The sequence below is a fragment of the Armigeres subalbatus genome, chromosome 2 (genome assembly GCF_024139115.2).
Source record: "Armigeres subalbatus isolate Guangzhou_Male chromosome 2, GZ_Asu_2, whole genome shotgun sequence".
Lineage (NCBI taxonomy): Eukaryota > Metazoa > Arthropoda > Insecta > Diptera > Culicidae > Armigeres > Armigeres subalbatus.
Window position 1 is genome coordinate 442191831 of NC_085140.1, and position 22413 is coordinate 442214243.

Sequence of the window (22413 nt, forward strand, 5' to 3'; positions counted from 1 at the left end):
CGTAGTCTTTTGAAAAATGTAAATGCTATCCTAATAAACAGGGAGATGATGGGGATAAGTGTTTGATGGAAATGTGTTTGAAATTGTGATATTATTAATTTACTTTAGAACGCTTGAGACAATAAAGTTATGAGGATGTCTCTCCAGTTACGTTCTGAATCTATGCTGGTTTCCTTGAGAGCACGGAGTTTTATGGGTTACATAAATTCAGCAACGTTCCAAACTTGCCTTCTTGAAGCCAGGTATGTCATATCGTCTGACTACAATGACTAAGTTCTCTAAGTGATACGATGCTTGAGTATCAATGTTCTTGAAATGTGTATAGTTGACATTCGTCATTAGCGATCAAAAGTGTGGTTAGGTTTTGTATAATTTGAAAAACCGGATCGTTATTTACATTCTTCCATAAATTCTACCGGCATACAATTCAATTCGGTTACAATTGGTCTTCAATTTCCATCACCAATTCAGCAAATTTTTTAATTTTTGTACATTTCAATTTTGTGGTGTGGTTGCGGGCTTCCTTGAAACCCCGGTTTTTAATGGAAAAGAATGAATGGAAACTGCTTTATTCACTAGGAACCCAGATTACCCGATTAAATACGGATGGGTCATATTTGACTCAAGACGAAAATCAGCTGTCAAAAATCAGTTTTAAGAGATAGACACTTGCTTTCTTCAGTAAAAATGTTTAAAATAACCAGGTCCCCACTATTTTTATGAGTTGGAATAGCTCCACGGGATTTCGTTACATCATCATAGCCACATTGCAGAGCTCGTTCGGCATCTACGACACCCAAAACTGTCTTTGAGTGCAGATCCTAATTTTCTGAACTATCAACATGAAGATCTTCGATGTCTGAACTATTTTTATATGATTTACACCATTATAAATACATACATTACAGAACACGTTGAATATCTATGACACTCCAAACTGACCATGAGTACGGATCTTAATATTCAAATCCATCAACAAGAAGATCAACGATGGCCTAGCATGAATTTACCGCCAAAAAATGTGTATGGCGAAGGACGTCACGCAAAATAATTACCATTTTCAACACCCCTCCCCCCTTAGTGTCAAACTTCTTGTAATTAACCTCTAGTGTTTTTTATTAATCATCATGCTGCTCAGAACCCCCTGTCCCAGAGAGGATGTGACGCACTTTGTGAATGGCCACCTTACACAAATTTCATAAAAAATAGGAGCATTTCTCGAAAAAACAATCACCAGTTACCAGTCTACTAAATATGTTTTCGATGAAGAAGATTATTATTGAGAAACGTAGTTATTGATGCCTTTTGGTACACTGCTTCCAAATAGTTTACTCCTAGTGTGTTGCATGTTTTCAGCAGTGCACCAGAGCTTAACGTGTCGATTCGAATCTGATTGTTTTTGATGATTTCACAACTAAAATGAAAGTTTTACTTAAGCACCTTGTGTTGACGATTTCGCAGAATCACATCAAATGGTTGCAGAGAAACTGAGAGATAGATTTTTTAGCGACATTTTTAGATATTACATTGAGGCCGTTACAAATATTTAATTTAAATTATGTCCGACTGGACTCCGAAAGGGGTAATTAAAAAATAAATATTACAATGGAAAAAATCAATAAAACTCCTCGGATTTTGACTCCTCGGAGAATGTTTTGAAAATCCTCAAAATCATCCAAATTTTTTGTTTTTGCCCCCTCAAAATATAATTTTTGGGCAAAAAAATCCGAAGAAGGGGGAGACATAATTGTTTTTAAATATTTGTATCGGCCTAATTCATTTTGCGATAAATATAGTAAAAAACGTTTAAAGTGAAATTTTATAAAATTATTCATACGTTAATTGCTTTATAGCCTATTCAGATTGCGCCATTAATGACATAATAATTGGCGTTTCAGGGTAAATACGCTTTATGATGTCATTATTTACGTAATATTCCATACATTTTTCGCTGTCAAAAGATACCCGCTAAAAAGAGTCATAAAGAATTTATTACGAACAATTTTTACGAGAGAGCTTTCGTTCTAACTGGGATGCAGGGAGAAATTCAACAAAACAAAACTGACAAGCGTCACGCTCTCTTTGCCAGAGAAAATTCTCTCTGTTTTCATTTCGTTTCGTAGTTGACAGTCATGCTCTTTCTGTCGCAGCAGGGTCGAATGCATGTTAGATGGAAATCTTCTGAGCGCTGAAGAATAACTCGGATTGTGATGGTTTTGTGGAAAGCATTTTATATGATGAAAAATAATGATGATAATTATTTATTCTCCACTTATTCAACATGAATTGTTTAAAAAACAGATGCTCTCTAGAATTAATATGAAGTATTTAACTTAAACCTAGATTTAATAGAACAAATCGAATAAATTTTCAAAGTTCAAGGGCCAATGCGGAAGACAATTTAAAACGTAGGAATGGTTGTAAAACGAATATATTTGATGAATAAACATGATTTCATAAATTGTTTCAATTCAGCTGCTTGAATGGCTCAATATACTTTGGATTTCAAAATTTTTCACGTGGGACAACTGTACGATTTGAATGGGATGTATATATAAAGTAGATTAACTTTAAATAAAACATGGATTGGTAATGCATTAATTCATCCAAAATCCAGTTTAAATTATATCACATTCAGACGATTCGATTTTGTTAGAAGCTGTATCATTGATTGTCGAGTAGAACGCAATGGTTCAGTTTCCATTTTTGAAAAAAAATTAAATTGCTGAGTTGCCCTTCATACATGGAGATACTGGTGGAAATACATTTTAGTTCGATAATATTTCTTGAAAATTGGTCCAATCGTCCTTTTTTATTTATTTGTGAGAATTCCCAAAAGTATCTAAATTTTTCTATCAAATCTCCGTTCGATCATAGTACAGAATCAAAATACTTTTTAAACTTAAAAATAAATTGAGGAATAGTCTGATTCCCCAAAGAACGGCGCACCCAACTAATGAATGTAGCTTCGCTCATTACCCTTAACCTTCTGTCTGTGCTCAAAAAAACTTACGTTGTCTGTGCTCTGGGGTCAAATTGACCCCAAATTGAAATTGCTATAACTTTTTTATTGTTTGTCCGATTTTGGATTTTAGGGGCTGTTTCGAAACATAATTTAATCATCTTTCAGGTCGTAACCAAAGATTGACTATTGGTGGGCGAATACATCGCGGGGAGGGGTTTTAGTGAACAAGGATTCAAAAACAGTGATTTTTCATGATTGTTTTACTTATATCCGAAAATCTTACTCATTTTGAACTGCACCTTTTTTAAAAAAGTTATGCAGGAAGGCGTGTGCTTCGGCATGAGGCGTTGATAAGTTAAGAACTTGGCCGCCAGGTGGTGATAAATTTGAATTCATTATTTTAGACTACTTAAGATATTCCGATATATAGAAATCTCCTCAGTGTAAATATTCTTATCGTACAAATTTAAAATTTGTTAAAATGGCGTCTTGATCAAAGGTCGTCTAGTGGGAATTGGACTGTCTAGTGACGGAAGTAATAATTGGGAATTTTACAAATAGGCGGCAAATTGGCTAATCTTTGGTTACGCATGTAGACCCAAAGGCCTTAGTTCCAGGGTTTTCTTGAATGACCTAATACATATTCTGTGAACACATTCTATTATTTGCAGCATCGCTGGAGCAGGTTGAATGCAACGAAAACTTTTGATGAACTCTACCACAACATTCATGATTGCCAAAAATGCTACAAACCAAAATACATCAGATCTCACAAGCAACAAAATACTCAAATATAACAGCTCATTAGCGCCGCATCTTGGAAGAAGTGCTCATTATATTGAGCACTGCTTTGTAGTCCTGGACATCCTGACCAATGTTGCCGAATACAACTTGGTTGTAGGTATGAGGGATCTCAAGCTAAAGCAATATTTCAAATATGCAAGAATATTGCAAGTACACTAGCGCCGCCTATTTGTAAATTTTCTAATTATTTATTCCGTCACATGACAGTCCATTCCCACCAGACGAACTTTGTTAAAGACGTCATCTTTACACATTTCAAATTTGTGCGATAAGAATATTTACACTGAGGAGAATTCCATATATCGGAAATACTTGAGTAGTCTAAAATAACGAATTCAAATATACCGACACCTAGCGACCAAGTTCTAAACTAATCAATACCTCATGTCGAAGGACACGCCTTGCTGCATAACCTTTTTGAAAAAGTGCAGTTCAAAATGGGTAGGATTTTCAGATATAAGTAAAATAAGCATGAAAAATCACTGTTTTTGTACCCTTTTTTACGAAAATCGTCCCCCGCGATGTACCCGCCCACCTATAGTCAATGTTTGGTAACGACCTGAAAGATGATTAAATTGTCTTTCGAAACAGCCCCAAAAATCCAAAATTGGCCAAACATTAAAAAAGTTATAGCAATTTCAATTTGGGGTCAATTTGACCCCAGAGCACAGACAACGTAAGTTTTTTGAAAAAAGTACACTGTAGCGCAAATTTTCAAGATTTTTCAAGCGAATTTGCACTTAGGAGACAGATCTCGGCGAGTTTTACCAAACTACCAAAAATTAGGAGAATCGGTTGAAAACTAAAAAAATGGCAGCCACTCAAAGTGGCCTGGGGTCATATTGACCCCAGAGCACAGACAAAAGGTTAATGAGAGCTTCAAATATTCTTCAAAAATCCCTTTTCATATTTTTTTATATTTTTTTTCGTAGAAACTTTGTTCAGAAAAAAATGTTCGATTGTCGCCACACAAATGCTTGATTTCGCAAATTAAATTTTAAAACTCTCCTTGAATTCAACCCTGTATTAGCGTGCAAATGAGGAGACATGGAAACGTCAAGATATATTATTTTGCTGCAGTCTGAACACCTCGTAATAATTGGATACCCTCTCACTTAACAAAGTCATAAATAGCCCAATCTGAATAGGCTATTACTGTTACATATAAATGTAACTCGTTACTACTTTCGTGCGATACTGAAAACAATTATATTGTCGATTGAATGTGTTGCGAGCTTTATTCAGTTCTAGGTACGCAATCCTCATTTGTTGGTTAGACTGTCATTTCATAATACCCCTTGGTGGTTTCAATACTTATAGAAATGACTAATATATCGTACATCTTACGTGGGCATATAGCATCTCAAGCTCAAAACTCAATTGCAGTTCTGATTGAGAATACTGTAATATGTATAAAATATATAATATGTATGAAGTATATAGTATGAAGAAAGTAAGTATGAGAGTGCCAACGCCTTTGGGGTGCAACTCACTCTAATTCTGATCGATTGAGGAGTAGCAACAATTCACAAATGTACAGCTGGTCATCAAGGGACGCCGTGGTCCGCTATAACACTATTGGCGATAAAAAGAACGAAAAAAATGTGAATGCGATGTTTGTGATCATAATAACGAGGAAGGGTCATTTGGCCGAAACCCATTTTTCAGAATGCCACCAGGCCGAAAGTTGTTTGGCCGAACAGACTATTAGGCCGAGAGTCATTTGGGCGAATGGATCATTTGGCCGAAAGGGTCATTAGGCCGAAAGTCATTTGGCTTAATGGGTCATTTAGCTGAAAGGGTCGTTTGGCCGGAAGGGTCATTTGGCCGAAAGGGTATTTTGGCCGAAAGGGTCATTTGGCCGAAAGAGTAGTGTTACGTACAGAATTAGAATGTTGCATCCCAAGATGCACCTCACTAAGCAATCAGATAGGCAGCAGCAAGACAGACAATACGAGTGTATTTCGTCGTCGCATATTTCTTTTCACATTTTATCTATTGCGTATGTAAATGCGTACCAGCGAGTCAAGTCAAAGTATAGGTAGCTCTTCGGCAGCTAACTGCCGTCGCGTCGATCACAGTGATCGCAGCACTTGATAGAATTTTTAGTTCGCTCTAGTGTATCACCCGTGCCGGTCGGAAAGTAAAATACAGTCCACTTTATATTCGAACGTTTTGTAGTTTGTCTCGTCATAGTAATAAATTGTCCGTCGTGTCGCAGTTAAGTTTAAAACAGTATTTTTAAAGCTAAGTTCCGAAACGCGCTATTCCGCGAATGTTCCGTGGATTCAGTCTGGCCAGTGAAAAAGGTTTTATAACTAACAGGTAGTTTGGCCGAAAGGGTCGTTTGGCCGAAAAGGTCATTTTGCCAAAAGGGTCATTATGCCGAAAAGGTCGTTTGGCCAAAAGGGATGTTTGGCCGGAAGGGTAATTTAGCCGAAAGGGTTATTAGGCCGAAAAGGTCATTTGGCCGAAAGGGTCATTTGGCCGAAAATGACATTTGGCCGAGAGGGTCATTAGGTCGAAAGAGTCATTAGGCCGAAAGTGTCATTTGGCCGAAATGGTCATTTGGCCGAAATGGTCATTTGGCCGAACAGGACATTTGGGCAAGAGGGTCATTTGGCCGAAAAGGACATTTGGCCGTATAGGTCATTTGGCCGAATAGTTCATTTGAAAAGTGAGAAATTAGGAATGAGAAGAGAGACGTCTATCTTTTCACTCTTCATTTTTCTCTTCTCACTGTAAAAAGCGAGAAGTGCGGCCAAATTACCCTTTCGGCTAAATGGCCCTTTCGGCTAAATGATCCTTTCGGCCAACTGACCCTTTCGGCCAATTGACCCATTCGGCCAAACAACCTTTTCGGCCAAACCACCCTTTCGGCCCAATTACCCTTTCGGCCAAATGACATTTTCGGCCCAATCACTCTTACGGTCAAATGACCTTTCCGGTTAAATGACCCATTAAGCCAAATGACTTTCGGCCTAATGACCCTTTCGGCCAAATGATCCATTCGCTCAAAAGACTTTCGGCCTTATAGTCTGTTCGGCCAAGTGGCATTCGGCCAAATGGCTTTCGGTCAAATAACCCTTCCAAGAGCTCCGTAATTTTTCTGGGAAAACTGTGATTTTACATAATGGTGTAATGATGTTCCATGATGCTGCTCCAACTAACAAACAAGCTTCAGAAACTATGTATCACTCTGCTGGTCTTGTAGACCCACAAGATCTGAATTCAAGGGTGGTTTGGAGTACCGTGAATGTTCTGAGAAAATTGTATTTTATATATACTGGTGTAATGTTGCCCCATGGGGCTTCATCAAGTAACACAAAAGCTCGGAAACTTATTAATCACTCTGTTGGTCTTGAAGACCTCCAATATCTGAACTCAAGAATGATTTGAAGAACCACAGGAGCTCTGGGAATGTTGTGATTTGTATATAGTAGTGTAATGATGTCACATGGGGTTGCTCCAACTAACACACAAGCTCAGGACCATATGAATCCTTCTGTGGGTGTTGCAGGCCTTCAATATCTGACTCAAGAAAGATTTGGAGAACCGTAGCTATTCTGGGAATGTTGATTCTTTTATACTGATGTAATGATGTCCCACGGGGTTTCTTCAACTAAAACACAAGCTCAGAAACTTATCAGTCACTCTGTTGGTCTTGTAGAACTCAACTCAAGAATAGTTTGGAGTACCGTTGATGTTCTGGTAACACTGCGATTTAATAAAAATAGTTTATTTATGTTTCAAGTACCATTGCCAACTTCAAATTAGGAATTCCTCGGTTAATCCACCTAGCCAAGCCTTTTTCATGCATTAAGCAGGATAACCAAAAAATAATCACTTAAGAAAGAACCAAAATAGCAATTTAGGTGAACGGATTTCATTTTTTTCACAGTGATCGTATTCATTTATATACAATACAGACAAAAAATATATTTTTTGTTTTTTTTTGACGAGGGATCCCTATGGAAAGAATCATGATTTCCCAATAATTCCAAGAAGCAATGTCTATTCGGTTCACTTTTCAATTTATTTTATTTTATTTATTTTATTTTATATCCAACTGACCTAAGCTGGTCTTATTGAACCTTAAAATTATAGTAACAATAAACATCAAGGTTATCAGAAACATGCTACAATTCTTCAACGACAAAATCAAAAGAAAACATGACTAACAACATTTTCGGCAAAGTAAATACACAAACAAGCAACAAAAAAGCAAAAAAGACTCAAAACAGCAACAATTGATAGAGAATTGAAAGTACATTAATTATCATTTTGAACGGGTGGTTTCCATTCGGTTCACAAATTGTCGACCCTTTATTCCCTTAGGCCATGTAGATGCATCCATTGCTATTGGCTTCAAGTCTAAACTCAATACAGCTTTGAACGACACGTAATCGCAAGTGTTAGTGTTTCGGTTTCTAGGCACAAGTTTTACTATATCACGACATCGGGACAACGGAACGTTCAGAGAGTGTGATACCATCCTACTTATATCGTCATCGGTGGCGTTCTTGTCGATATTGGTAAGATACAATGCAAACGTTTTATCATCGATCCTTCCCGCTGGCTTCGGCGGCTTCGGCGATTCGTTTTGTTTTGATCCACGCGATGTATCATCTACATTCGTTCCATCAAGCAGGTTGGGCGACGAAATAGGCGTTGAATGCGAGTATGGGACAGCATCCGCAGGGTCAGGATTGCGAATAACAGCTGCAAGCGTTTTGTTGATTTCACTTACTGCTAATTTCAGATCATTAATTTCATCTTCCATCGATCGAGTAGGATGAGTTGATGTAGCTACATCGGCATTCGTGCGTTCTCGCATCCTGGAGAACAACGTCACACACGCATCACATAGCCAAATTATATTACTCGACCAAATACACACATCTGCTTCGGAGAGGCCAACACACTTAGCATAGAAAGACTTGGCGCACTTTCCTTCACACACAGTGAACAGCTCACTTTCCATGTCGATTGAAAACGAGCACTTTTCGCAAATCTTCTCCATGTTGAAACGATAGTTTAGAGGCAATAAATTGGCGATAGTATATACTAAAGCGATAGTATAGCACCAAGGTTTATTTGAGCGATCTTTATTTATTTTTTTGGCAGTTTATTAAGCAGAAACGGACGATTGAACGGAGACGAATAGAATAGCGGACGAATGCGAATCCGATATTGATGTATTTGAAACCAATTTTTAGGTTTATGACCTACAGCAGCTTGAGCGCCACTCACCAATGGTGAGGCTGCTGAGGCTGTTAATGGCCCGGCAGAGGCTCTTCTCTAGGGCAGGTTGAATATTTCCTCAAACACTCATGAGCACTTAGCTAACCACAAAAAGGCTTTAAAATTATACCCAACTGAACTGACATCACTTCCTTAGGAACAAATTCGACCAAGAATGCGAATTATCTCAAGGGTAAGGCCCAAAGAGACACTTCTGCAAGATACCAGTGTCGATTCAAATCGTATAACTCGTCAACCTTCGAGTGGGTGGTGGCCTAGGTTTTCAAATCCCGTTCATTACTCTCAATCAATTTACAGAGGCCTAACGCTAGTTTGAAGGTGATGTCACCTTTCTTTTCCTAGGCTAATTTTTTAATCCTTAAGCTAATCTTACAATAAAATCTGCACGGCAGTACAATTTCTAGGAATTTAGGTCTTCAAACCGTAGAAATAACTATTTTTCAAAATTTCGCTTTTAATGGCTTTACTCGCAGTTTCTCTAACTTATTCACAGATTAAAACCGCACGAGAATAAAGCGTGCGACAAAAAATTAGTTTCAATAAAAAACCCCAAATTTTTTTTTTTTTAATGGAAAACCCCATATATTATTGAACGCAACCCCATCTCATTCTGCCTTGTTATTTGCTGCCTATATGAATCTTTTTCTACCACCGTTGGTATAGATTCGATACAAGTAGGTAGTAGTTCCTTAAATAAAATTGAGTGTCCAGTTCAAATAGGGTTTTCTTTAAATTCTGTCGGTGGTCAGCTAAATGAGATTACTTGTGGAGGTACTCACGGGATCTCCCGAAACAATCAGTAAACTTTGATAAAAAAGCTTCAGATGTCTCATCCATTTTAGAGATGGGGCTCAAGGTGCAAAAGGGTCTAAAATACCATAGGCTTTATACGGTAGTTAATAGTTTTATGAAATATTTTATTGTTTCAAATTAAACCTGTGCGCCGATTGAAAACTTGTCGGGGGCGACGCGATAGATCATTTTCAGCCAGCGAAATTCTTCCACAAACTCCTCCGTTAATTTCAGCAGCGAGTGCTCTGAAAGCTGCTCCAAGAAATGCTCCGAAAAGGTCTTCTGGAATTCCTCCGGAAGTTCCTCCAGTAATTCCTCCGGAAGTTCCTCCTGGAATTCCTCTGGAAATTCCTCCAGGAGTTTTTCCAGGAATTTCTCTGGAAGTTTGTCAGGGAGTTATTTTGGAGATTCCTCCAGGCGTTCCTTCAGAAATTCCTTCAGAAGTTGCTCCATTCAATTCTTCCGTTAATTCCTTTAAAAAAATCAGAAATTCTCCTGAATTTCCTATATGAATGCTTTAGGATCTTTGCTCAAGATAGCCCCGAGAAGTCCTGTAACTTCTTGAAAAATTAATCATAGAATTTCTCCTGAAATTCTCTCTGGAGTTCCTCATAAAACTCCTCCATGAACACCTTATAAAATATTTCGCAAACTCCACATAAATTACCACGAGGACTCTGAATTGCTTCCGAAATTCAGAAAATTGTCCAGGAAAATTGTCGTATGGAAATTGTATTGCGAACATGTGATCTTGAAAATCTTACGCGCATTCCTCTGGGAATTCTTCCAGAAATTCCTACCCCAAAATTCCTACAGGGATTCTCCTGGAGAGTCGTTCACAAATGAACTATTCTGGAAATTTGTTTAGGAATTCTTCCGAAAATGTTTCCAAGAACTCTTTCACAACCGTCGAAAATTTCTTCAAGAATTCGTTCGTCGTTCTGGGAAAAATACTCCAAAAATTCTACCGCTTTTTCTTCTTTTCTTCTTTTTTAGAAATTCTCCAAGAATTTTCGCAAAAATACCTACAAAAATATCCGTGAAAATTCTTAAGAGTACTCTTTCAGAAATATCTCTACATGCTCTCCTGGAAATTTTTCTATAGAGTTCTCCAAGGAACTGCTCCGGGAATTCTTCTTTCATGCAGAATTAGTGACGGATTCTTCGGGGGAATATCAAAAGGATTTCGTAAAAAAATTTGATGATCAATGCATGCAGTATTTCTTGGAGATACTCGCAAAGGAATTCCTGATTTGAATCTCATAAAAAAATTAGATACATCATGTTAAGAAAATTATTTTGAGCTTTTTAGTGGAATGTTTTCACTTGTCATAAGACGAGTTTGTACCATCCCATTTAATTCCGACACTTGATTGTATCTTGACAGATACGTATTTTAACCTCAACAGTCTTCAGTGTCTCGTACTTGACTCGACGCGAAAGGATAGCTTATATTCAAACAGATGATAAAACTCTTAGTAATATTGCATGACCTAAAACATTCAGATGAAACTGCTTCCTGCGAGAAATATCGATAAAACAATGTAGCTCTATTCATGTTATGCCAGCAATGGGGTAAGAAACCCTACAATTACTAGACGTATATAAAAAACACTTAACATGAATAAAATATTTTATTATAAATAAAACAATTATAAAACATTTTTATATAAGTAAAACAATTCAATTCAAATTATTAAAAAAAAACTGATATATTAAAAAATAACATCAGTCAGAATACCAGCATCTGCTAATAAACGTGGGTATCCACAATCGAACCACTTCCCTTACCATTATCAATTTAATGAAATATTCTTAACGAAAAATAATGTGTTGAAAATCATATCTTGATTAGAAGAACTTAACGTTACCTTTTCGACTTCTTCTTCCACGAACCATCAAAAGAAAATCCTAAATTAGGAATACTTAAATGACGTTCGAATTTTTTTAAAAACGCATGTATCACATGGTTTGACCAATTGAGTAATTCATATTCGACACTTTCCAATGGCGTGAAAATTCTTGCTCACGGGCAAAACATTCGACACGTTACGAACAAATCGAAGGCCGGCCTGGCTCCGATATCGGTACCCACGTACAACACGGCACCCACTCTTCTTTTGAACCAATTTTTCGCCTCAGAACACTCAGCAACTTAAAGAGCCAAATGGCCGCCACTTCACCACGGTCGCCCGGTCGCACCACACCGCCGGCAGTCTGGCCCAATCCATTGTGTGGGAAATAAATTCCGCTTTTAATTTATGGAGCGAATATTACCAACATGATATCGCCATAAATCTCACTTTGAGATATGCCTAAGTCGGCTTTAATTACACGTACGTACATGCAAGAGAGGAGGAAGCAGTTTTGCGCAGTTTATCCCTTCCCGGAGATGGTCGGTCAGCCGAAGGTTCCTACCTGCTTTTCGCCTCGTGGGCCTCCTTTCCTAAAGAAGGGGAATACGATCGAGAACACGCAACCTTTCAGCAAACAAATTCCATTCCAGCTTTGCGTGATTTACTTCTGGATGAGTTATGAGTAAGTTCTACAAGCGCAATCAAGCCGGAATGGTTCCCACTGTTTGACTCATCAGGTACGAAACAATGCGCAACTAATCAGCCGAACTCAATCATCTGATCCGTGAAAATAAACACAATCTGTAACACCTCACTCTCATTACCCATATTGTAGCGAGGACGCCGCCACTGCCGCGATATCCGCTTTCGAACTCAGCCGGACTCTATTTTACGACTTTTTGCCTTTCAATGCTAATCGAGCTGAGTTATGGTGGTGCCTTGATCGAAGCTTTTTAATCTCGTCAAGCTCATCCACAACAGAAACCCTAAGTACTTGAGGGCATGTGATATGAGTTTTGGTCAACTGAATCGAAGTTGATAATGGTGGTGATACTTAAGCTTACCACTGAGATCTCCGACTAACCATTTCTGGCTAACATAGAAGACTATTTGCATTTTCCATCACATACCCTTATTGTATTAAATTGTAACTAATTACTATCATCATGCGGGGTGCTCGAGTGCTTTTCCCCAGTCAGTCGGACATCCAGCCTACCGCGTGATCGTGATAGAGTCGTGATCTCTGACTCGAATCTCATACTGTATATAGTACAGAGCGCAGCATAGTTGGACAGGCCGCCACCACCGCCGGCCGCCCGGTTGATCCTGCAGGTGAGCCTAATGGATTAGGTCGCGTAATCACAATCATTATGCACCGATCGTCGTTGAGTTCCTCCACCGCTTTTTACCTCCGAAGATTTCTCTGTGAGTCGTGTGCGAAATCAATTTGAATCAATATTTAATCAAAAAATATATCAATTATTAATTAAGTTATTAAAAGCAGTAGACAGTGTGCCGGCCGCCTCGCTCGCCGATGTAATGCATTTACAACGAAACTGCTTAGCTCATAAGCATAGGACGGTGATCACACGACGGTGGCAAACTCACCGTTGCAGCTCATTTGCCCTAATGTGTATCGATCAACGTCCGATTTGATATATGCAATTTGCTTATTAAATCACCGCCGGCGATCGGTCAGTAGCGGCGGTTTGACTTAGTTGCAGGACTGTAGGAGTCGTTGTCGGTACACACATGACCTTTACCGATGCGTTTAGGGATGATCAGAAAAAAAAGAATTCATTAGATATTGCGTAGTTTGCACTTCTTCAATTATTATCATGCATAGACCACATGGCAGAATCAACGTAGCGGCTAAAGATTTATTTTATCAATCACATAGCTCTAAAAACAATTTTTTCAAATGACTGTTATGCCAAACGACTTTATTCCAAACGACATTATGCCAGAGGAGGTACAATCGTTTTAAATATTGTGCATGCTCCTTGTGGTACATAGGATAGAATATGTGCACTCCAAAACTTCTGTGCCATCCAAGAAGTTCCTGTAGAACTGTAGTAAGGCCTTTTGATTTAAATGCGTGACATAAAATCTATAGGTTTGTGAATGTTGTCATTCATTCATTCATTTATTTAGTTAACATCTAAACAGATAACACTGAATCAACCATTTGACGCCACAATGCACGGTTCGAGGCCGCATCTCTCCATCCTCGGATACGCCACACGCTCGCCAAGTCGTTTTGCACCTGGTCTGCCCATCTCGCTCACTGCGCTCCACGCCGTCTCGTACCTGCCGGATCGGAAGCGAACACCATCTTTGCAGGATTGCTGTCCGGCATTCTTGCAACATGCCCTGCCCATCGTACCACACACCGTCTTCTTGCACACCGCCAAAGATGGTCCTAAGCACCCGTCTCTCGAATACTCCGAGTGCTTGCAAGTCCTCCTCGAGCATTGTCCATGTTTCATGTCCGTAGAGGACAACCGGTCTTATAAGCGTCTTGTACATGACACATTTGGTGCGGTGGCGAATCTTTTTCGACCGCAGTTTCTTCCTGAGCCCGTAGTAGGCCCGACTTCCACAGATGATGTGCCTTCGTATTTCACGATTAACGTTGTTGTCAGCCGTTAGCAAGGATCCGAGGTAGACGAATTCCTCGACCACCTCGAAGGTATCCCCGTCTATCGTAACACTGCTTCCCAGGCGGCCCTGTCGCGCTCGGTTCCGCCCACAAGCATGTACTTTGTCTTTGACGCATTCACCAACTTTTGTTGCTTCACGTTTCAGGCGGGTGTACAGTTCTGCCACCTTGTGAATGTTGTACTAACTCTATATGACAGGAAAAATTTGAATTCTACGCACTAGAATTGATATTAATTCAATACGTTCTAGGTAGTTTGAATCAATCGAGAATACAATATTGTCAATTAAATTATACTTAAAGATTCGTTCTTTCGTTCGAAAATTCTCAATTTGAAGTTTGAAGCACTCTCTGGTAAAAGGATGTAAGGTCGTAAAAACGTACTATTGGGTCTGCAGATTGTCGAACAAACTGGATGATGTTCAACACACGATATGAAGAATGGTCTCATTTTCACTACGCAGTTCATATCGGAGCAAACTGTCCATGATCAGAATTTATCGTCGAACAACCTCGACCGACGAACTCTTTGGGGAGCAAGATAGGCAAAATGTCATTCACTGAGAAATATGAAGATTGAATACATTTGTCGCAATCATAAATTTCTGCAATTTGGGGGCCCAAATATGAATTCAATAATTGCATATTAGAGACCACACATACAGGGTGTTTGAATATTATCCGTACCACAAAATCGGGCTAAAATTATATTTTATTGACAACTTTAGAAAACAATATACATTTTTAGACATTGTAAAATGTTTACAAGAAACAAGGTTTATTTATTCATTTCGAAATGGCCGCCCGCTCTGAGATACACGCCTTCAAACGTTTGGGGAAGTTATCCACGATGGCCACTAGTTCTTCTACAGGAAATTCTTCCCAAACTTTAAGAAGAAATGATTTCAGGTGTTCCAGTGATTTGTGCGGTATTCTGCAGGCTCTTGACTCCAAGATGGACCATACCGAATAGTCCATTGGATTCAAATCCGGTGAGTTTGACGGGCATTCCTCTTTGGTGAGAAAACCTGGAAAAAAGCGTTCGCAAAGACTAATAGTTTTTTTTTGCCCCATGAGCTGGTGCCCAGTCTTGCTGGAAGATCCAGGTCTTATTTCCGAAATGCTGTGATGCCCATGCCATGGTGCCACTGAGACAGTCAGCCGTGCTTGATACACTGTTTGATTAACTTTTACCCCTTTATCGATGAATATCAAAGGGGTTTTACCGGTATAAGTAATTCCAGCCCAAACCATGACAAAAGCGGGATGATGACTTCTCGAAACACTTCCACGGTTTTTGGAAGCAGCTGGGAGCAATTGACGATCATTCTGGTGATTGTGATGCTGCTCGATGGTAGAAACTTTTTCATCGGTAAACAGTACCGACCGGTGGCGGCCCTCTGAAAACCGGTTCAGAAGAATCTTTGATTTCTTTTTAAGAAAATTATTTTGAGCTTTTTAGTGGAATTCCTTCACTTGTCATAAGACGAGTTAATACAATCCCATTGAATTCCACCACTTAATTGTATCTTGACAGATACGTATTTCGACCTCATTGTCAATCATTTTTTGACATTTGTGACAAGAAAAAAAACAGACCGTTAAATTTAAAAAAAATAGATACGATTTACTTTTGGAATTCTCAGAAAACTTTTGGGACACAAATCAAAATTTCTAGAATTAATCAGCTGAAAGTCTCCTTAATAAAGAAACAAAAAAAATTAAAAATAATTCGACAACCAACTAACGTATTTTGTTCGCCTGGCAAAAATATACCAAACGTACTGTGTTTAGTTTCCTAATTACACTAAATAAAGTTCAACCAGTACAAATCAAAGTGTCCGTTTCTCAGTATGTTGTGAAACTGTGTCAGTTTAGTCCATCAGTATGGTTTAATTTTTTTATTCAGTCAAAAAATAGCGGTATGGGTTTCAATCCCTTGTTTCAACATCTGTCCTCAGTTGTTGAATTATTTTGATTCTGGAGGTCAATATTAATCTTTTCGTGATTTTAATATGTGAGAATTAGGCCTCTATGCAACTGTAATAACGACGAATGATTTATTTGCTTACGATTTTTGTGCTTTGTAGGCACTATTACAGCACTATTACATTAATATATGGCCAGAAGGGCCTCGCCACCGGGGTACCCCTGACTTCTGGTCACGGCCACGGAAATCGTCTGGGGCGGGTTACAACCACCTCTTTTCCCAGGGCCGGCTCTTCGCTATTCTGCTGATCAGGGAACAAAGAAACACTATACCGCGATTTCACTTTTCCATAATTAGTTTTATTGTCACTTACTGTGTGGCGTGTCTCGTGTATAGTGTGTAGGCTGGCCAGCGATGACGGGATACTCGAGGTAGAATGGATTGGGCGGGCGGGGTACTCTGCATGCACTCCAGACCAAATAACGTGGTCTTTTGGGCCAAGATGGCTGCCGGTGGACGATGTCGCTCCACGACGTGGTACGTGGTACGGCGGCACAAAAGCGAGTGATTGACCGTACGGGGACCAAATCCGGCGCTGGTGGAAGAATCACACCTCTGCGCTAAGCACTGATGGGTCCTAATAGAAAGTTGGACAGGGCATTTAGGGAAGGGGCTATGCTACTGGGTTTTAACTATTTTCCGTACATTTAATTCCACCAGTTAATTTTCGTTATCTTTGCAGATACGTATTTCGACCACAACTGTGTGATCGTCTTCAGTGTCTTGTACTTGACTCGACTCGAAGTCGAGTCAAGTACAAGACACTGAAGACGACCACACAGTTGAGGTCGAAATACGTATCTGCAAAGATAACGAAAATTAACTGGTGGAATTAAGGACATAGTTGGAAGAGTACCACGATGGCAGTCAATATGACACTGGACTTTCCCCGGGTCAACTCCACACCTCCCGCACTCCTCTCCCACCAACATTCGAATTCATCGAACAGCTTCGAACAAAAGTTTAATATTCAAATTACTAACCTGTTCACAGCATATTTATTCACTTCCCGTGATAATGAACATGTTTATCCAAAAAGTCCTATGTATTTCGGCTCGAATAATATTCTAAATCAGCAGTTTCGTGCCAATTTATTAGCCGTTCGCGATTTGGTAGGTTCATCACTGCACTTCACTTCTTCTCAAAGGGCATCGAAAAAATCAAGTTTTTACTCACTTCTCCGCACATGAGCAGCCCGCACATGAGCAAATTAAACATCACACTGCAAAAAAATTTGATTTCTACTGGTAATGTAATCAATGAAACTAATGTAAATGCAGATCATGTAATCGTTTTCTCAATGTAACTATGCGTTGAAAATCATGCACATAAACAGAGCATGAATTAAACCGTATAAATACATTACCTTACCATTATTACTACACTCTGTTGACAACAATACTTTATTCACCAGGAAAATTCATTTATAAACCATTAAGTTTACATGATATTATTTGAACCGAAATAAAAGATGGCCACGCTTGCGACGATCTCGGTAGAATGTAAACAAAACAAATAATTCCATCACGGCAACTGCAAATGCAGCGGGAAACCTTCGTTTTCGACCACAGTCATACTAAAGTGAAGATTTTCCATCACGACTACAAAGCAAGATTCATAATGTTGCATTTCAACGGTGTACTTCATCAGGCGTTTACTTAAATTGTTGGAAAAACTTCGAATTCATGCACTTCATCTAGCCAGATGTTTCCCCTTGACGATGCGCATTGCGCATGCGTTTACTCACAGCATGTAAAGTTACATTACCTAGACAGGACCCGATCACGACTGGTTCGATACTGGTATATTTGCATCGCCATAACTTAGAACCTGTTACTCTTTGGGCAACATTGGTGTTAAGAAGTGAAGACGGTAGAGTGGTATCAGAACGGACTATCAATCTGCGGACCTGAGTTCGATTCTCATGTTAACCATTGTTAGCATAAAATAGAACATGTAAATTGAAAACAACACAAAAATTTGAGATGATAAATGATGTAAAAATAAAATGAAATGTAAATTTCTATCGTTTATCATGCTCCAATTATGTGCATGAGATTTGATGAAAATGTACACGATTCGTTCGAACAGTGTCGAAATCTGTCACTTGTTCAAACCGAAAACTTAATATAAACTGCTATTTTTGCCCGAAAAGAACGGTTAAAAACTGATCGCGGAGCGAATGTCAACAACGGCACCGGCAGCAGCAAACTAATAACTAGGGTGGTTCAAAAAATAATTTTGCTCCGCCACGCTCAGTCGAATATGATTTATAATTTGGGTGTTATCCGATGGTTTGGGCTGGTTTGATTAGAGGCTTACCGTGTACAGGTCGTTTCAGGATTGATTGAATTTAACATTATTCTGATTCTGGCACTCCGTCATTGGGCGATGGCGAGGGGGGAGACCATATGACTGGAAGAAATATTCAAGAGCTTCAACTCCATAGACAATCCATATTGAATGGTCGTTCCAATAGTTGGAAGTCGATTTTAATCGAGGTTGCGAATCTTTAGCATGATAATTGGGTTTCTCAGAAGGCATCAGTGAAACGTGCAATTCAACAAAATATGTACCCAGAATTTGTCTGTGATATCTATCGCACCAGGGGCAGATACTTCTAGTCTAGTCTAGTCTACACTGTCGCACCAGGGGCAGATGCTTCAAACAAAAAGTGTGACATGGGGGTGAGTGGGGTATACAATGCTATTTTTGCGTTACGAAATCAATGGATCTTTCCTGCGATGCGGTTTTCGTTCAGTGAAATCTCTGTATATTGCTTTCAGATATGTGGGTTCTCTTTTCGCCACTGTTTGGAGGGGAGGCGCTGTAGCCAGTGTAATGAAAGGTTTAGTTTCCTATACTAACTTTCATACAAACTTGGACCGGCTTGTGTTCAACCAGTTTTTGTTCAAATCAGTTTTTGGAGGACACTCGGAGCATGGGACGGAATCGAGTGAGCGTGGTGGTGCTGGGTCGTTTTTGAACCACCCTACTAATATTCTTTGTTTTTTTTTTATAAATACGACACCAATACTACTACAGTATATGACAGTTTTTATTGTACCAATACTATCAAAGCTTTGTTTTGGTACTCAACCCACCTTCACCTTAAACGGACAGTACTTAATTCGTCTTAGACGGTTGAATACATTCCACTAAAAGAGCTATATATATTTTTCTATTTTCCGTACCTGACTCCAATGTATTGAGCAATCAGAATGCTCTTGATAGAACCAACTGAACTTGATATGGTTTCTACCACTGTAAAGGTAGCGAAGATTAAACTGCGTTCTTGAACGATTCACTTTAGTAACTTTTACCAACTTTTGTGTAACATTGATCTGCTCACTATGACGGTTGGAGTTGGAAAGAAGGATCTTCTTACCCAGTAGCTAAAACCCCCAAGACCCCCTCCTTTCCTCATGCAATCTCGGTTCCTTCCCTTCTCCTATATCCTTCCCGTTATTCCAATACATACCCAATCCTTTATCATTCCGTTAATTATAGTGTCATGTGTTTAATGTGTGAAGTGTGCTTAACCTAATGATTACATATTTTGATTTGACGGTTGGTTTATTGGGAGTGGCTAATTTAAATATTTATTACAGCGGTTTACTCTCTTTGAGTTCATACTGAACAGCAGTATGCTCTTCTGCTCTCTGCGCTTTCTTGCTCTGGACTGGGGAAATAGGGTGAACGCACCAGAATGGTAACATATATTGAAGTGCTTAGGTGTACAAATTTCGGTGTCCCACGGTAGGTGTTTTTGATGCTGGTTTTATTTGAAAATTCTTGGGTTTTTGATTGGGTAACTGAAATTGTAATACTGTGCATTATGAGTAATATAAAATCAATTGAAAGTCAATTTATTTATATGGCAAATAACATGGAAAAAATGTTTAAACTGTCGAACAACTTTCAAATACTGACGAGTTTGATTATTCAACTTCAATTTCAGTAATTGAATAAGTCAGCGGATATCTCAATAATTTAGAAGTGTTTTGCCTTTATTTAGTTGGTGCTATTTGTCCATTTTACTCATGACGAATTTCGCGCCAACTCGACCAGCGGTTGGCAGCACCATCTCAGAATCGAATGAAACTTGGTGGGCATAAAGATATGGTATTTCTAAGCCACTCTGCATACTTAGTTTTTCAAAAATTGTCAAGAGTAACATTTGATGAGGGCCTAATTTTTTCTCATGGATTTTTTATAAATCGATGTAACTCTAAAATGACAAGACCTACAAAAAAGTGTTGTATGGCGGACTGTCGTGAAATTCCCAGAAGTTTTTTGGAAAAATATCCAAAAAATAAAATAGCAATTTCTACACTGAAAAAAATTAGTTTTAAAAATTGAAATCGATATTACAAAAAAACCTCATCTCAGAAATCGATGAAATTTTTTCTGCAGATAGGTATTTTAATTATAAAACTTTTCTGGGAATAATGTTCCTGTGACATATTTGAGGAAAAAAAAGTTTTTCTAACAAAAACTTTTTTCATGTCCAGATTGAGTGAAAAATTATCAGCGTGTTTTATGCATACAGCGCTAATTATAGGTTCAGCAGCCTATCATCAACCAACGACACATTTTGGAAGTATAAAAAATTGTTTAGGAAGCAATTTAGCATAATCTAACATTAATGTGGATCGCAGGCGCAGGCATCATCGTCCCACGCCGACAGTCATCATCCATCGTGCGTCTCCACCAACACAGACGCCGCCGTCCTGCCACCATCCATCCACCCAGTTGCAGTGTTGGGTGCGGCGAGAACACCAACAATAGCGTGGTTCGCTTCGACCGCACCACCGGCGAGTGTCCATCGAGCTAGTGTGTGCTGCCAGAACTGTTAGCCGGCAACACAGCAGTGTGAACGCAAGTATTTAATTGAGCTCCCTCTCATTGTTCCCTCTCTTCTCCATCTTATTGGAATAGTTTTTCTTTCTTTTTACTCGTCTTCCCTCTGTCCCAAATCATTATTTTGTTTGTGTGTGTGTGTGTTTCTGCCCTTGTGATAATTGTTTTGTTTTAAAAGAGATTGTGCCTCGCTGCAGCGGCGCATTTCGTGTCCGCAATGCGCGAAGGCGAAGTTGGCGGGGGTACTTCGTATTCCATGTCAGATGTTTCGTTGCATTCGGGTGTTCCAAACCAAAACGAAATGGACACCAGCAACGCAAAAATTTCCTCTACGAGCCCCCGTCCCAAGGTCTACCCTCACGACTCTAGTGGGCCGTATGTTGTTTTCTTTCGACCCAAAGGCAAACGTTTGAATATCAGCCAGATTAGCAAAGATCTGGAAAAGCGATTTTCGTCTGTCACGACCATTGACATGGTTGGGTCCAGTAAACTCCGTGTCACGGTCAGTGATCGCAAACAGGCCAACGAGATTGTCACCTGTGAGCTTTTCACTCTCGAATATAGGGTGTATTTACCGTCAGCAGTGTGTGAGATCGCGGGGGTGGTGACGGAGGGAAGTATGACATGCGACGATTTGAAACAAGGTTTCGGTCGTTTCAACTACGTTTCTTTGCCTCCTGTTGCGATACTGGATTGCAAACAAATGTATTCGGTGTCGCAGGAGGGAGAGAAGCGGAGTTATTCCCCGTCTGACTCTTTCTGCGTCACTTTTTCCGGGTCCGCACTGCCTGACTACGTAGTGATTGGCAAACTTCGTCTACCTGTTCGGCTGTATGTACCGAAGGTGATGAATTGTGTTAATTGCAAGCAGCTGGGCCACACCGCTCAGTACTGTTGCAATAAACCTCGCTGTGCATCATGCGGAGAGAAGCATGTGGAGAGCGCGTGCAAGACGGCACCGAAATGTGTCTATTGTAACGAAAGCCCTCCACATGCTCTTGAAGCTTGCCCAACGTACATACAGCAGCGAATCCACCAGAAGCGGTCTCTTCAGCAACGTTCTCGGCGAAGTTACGCCAAAATGTTGAGGAAGGCCGCTCCTCCACTCGTTTCTGACACCATCTACTCGTCTCTTCCTTTGGACGATCAAGGTAGCTCTGACTCCGAGGTTGGAAATGGGGTTCCCTTTGTTTTCAATGGCTCAACGAGGAAGAGA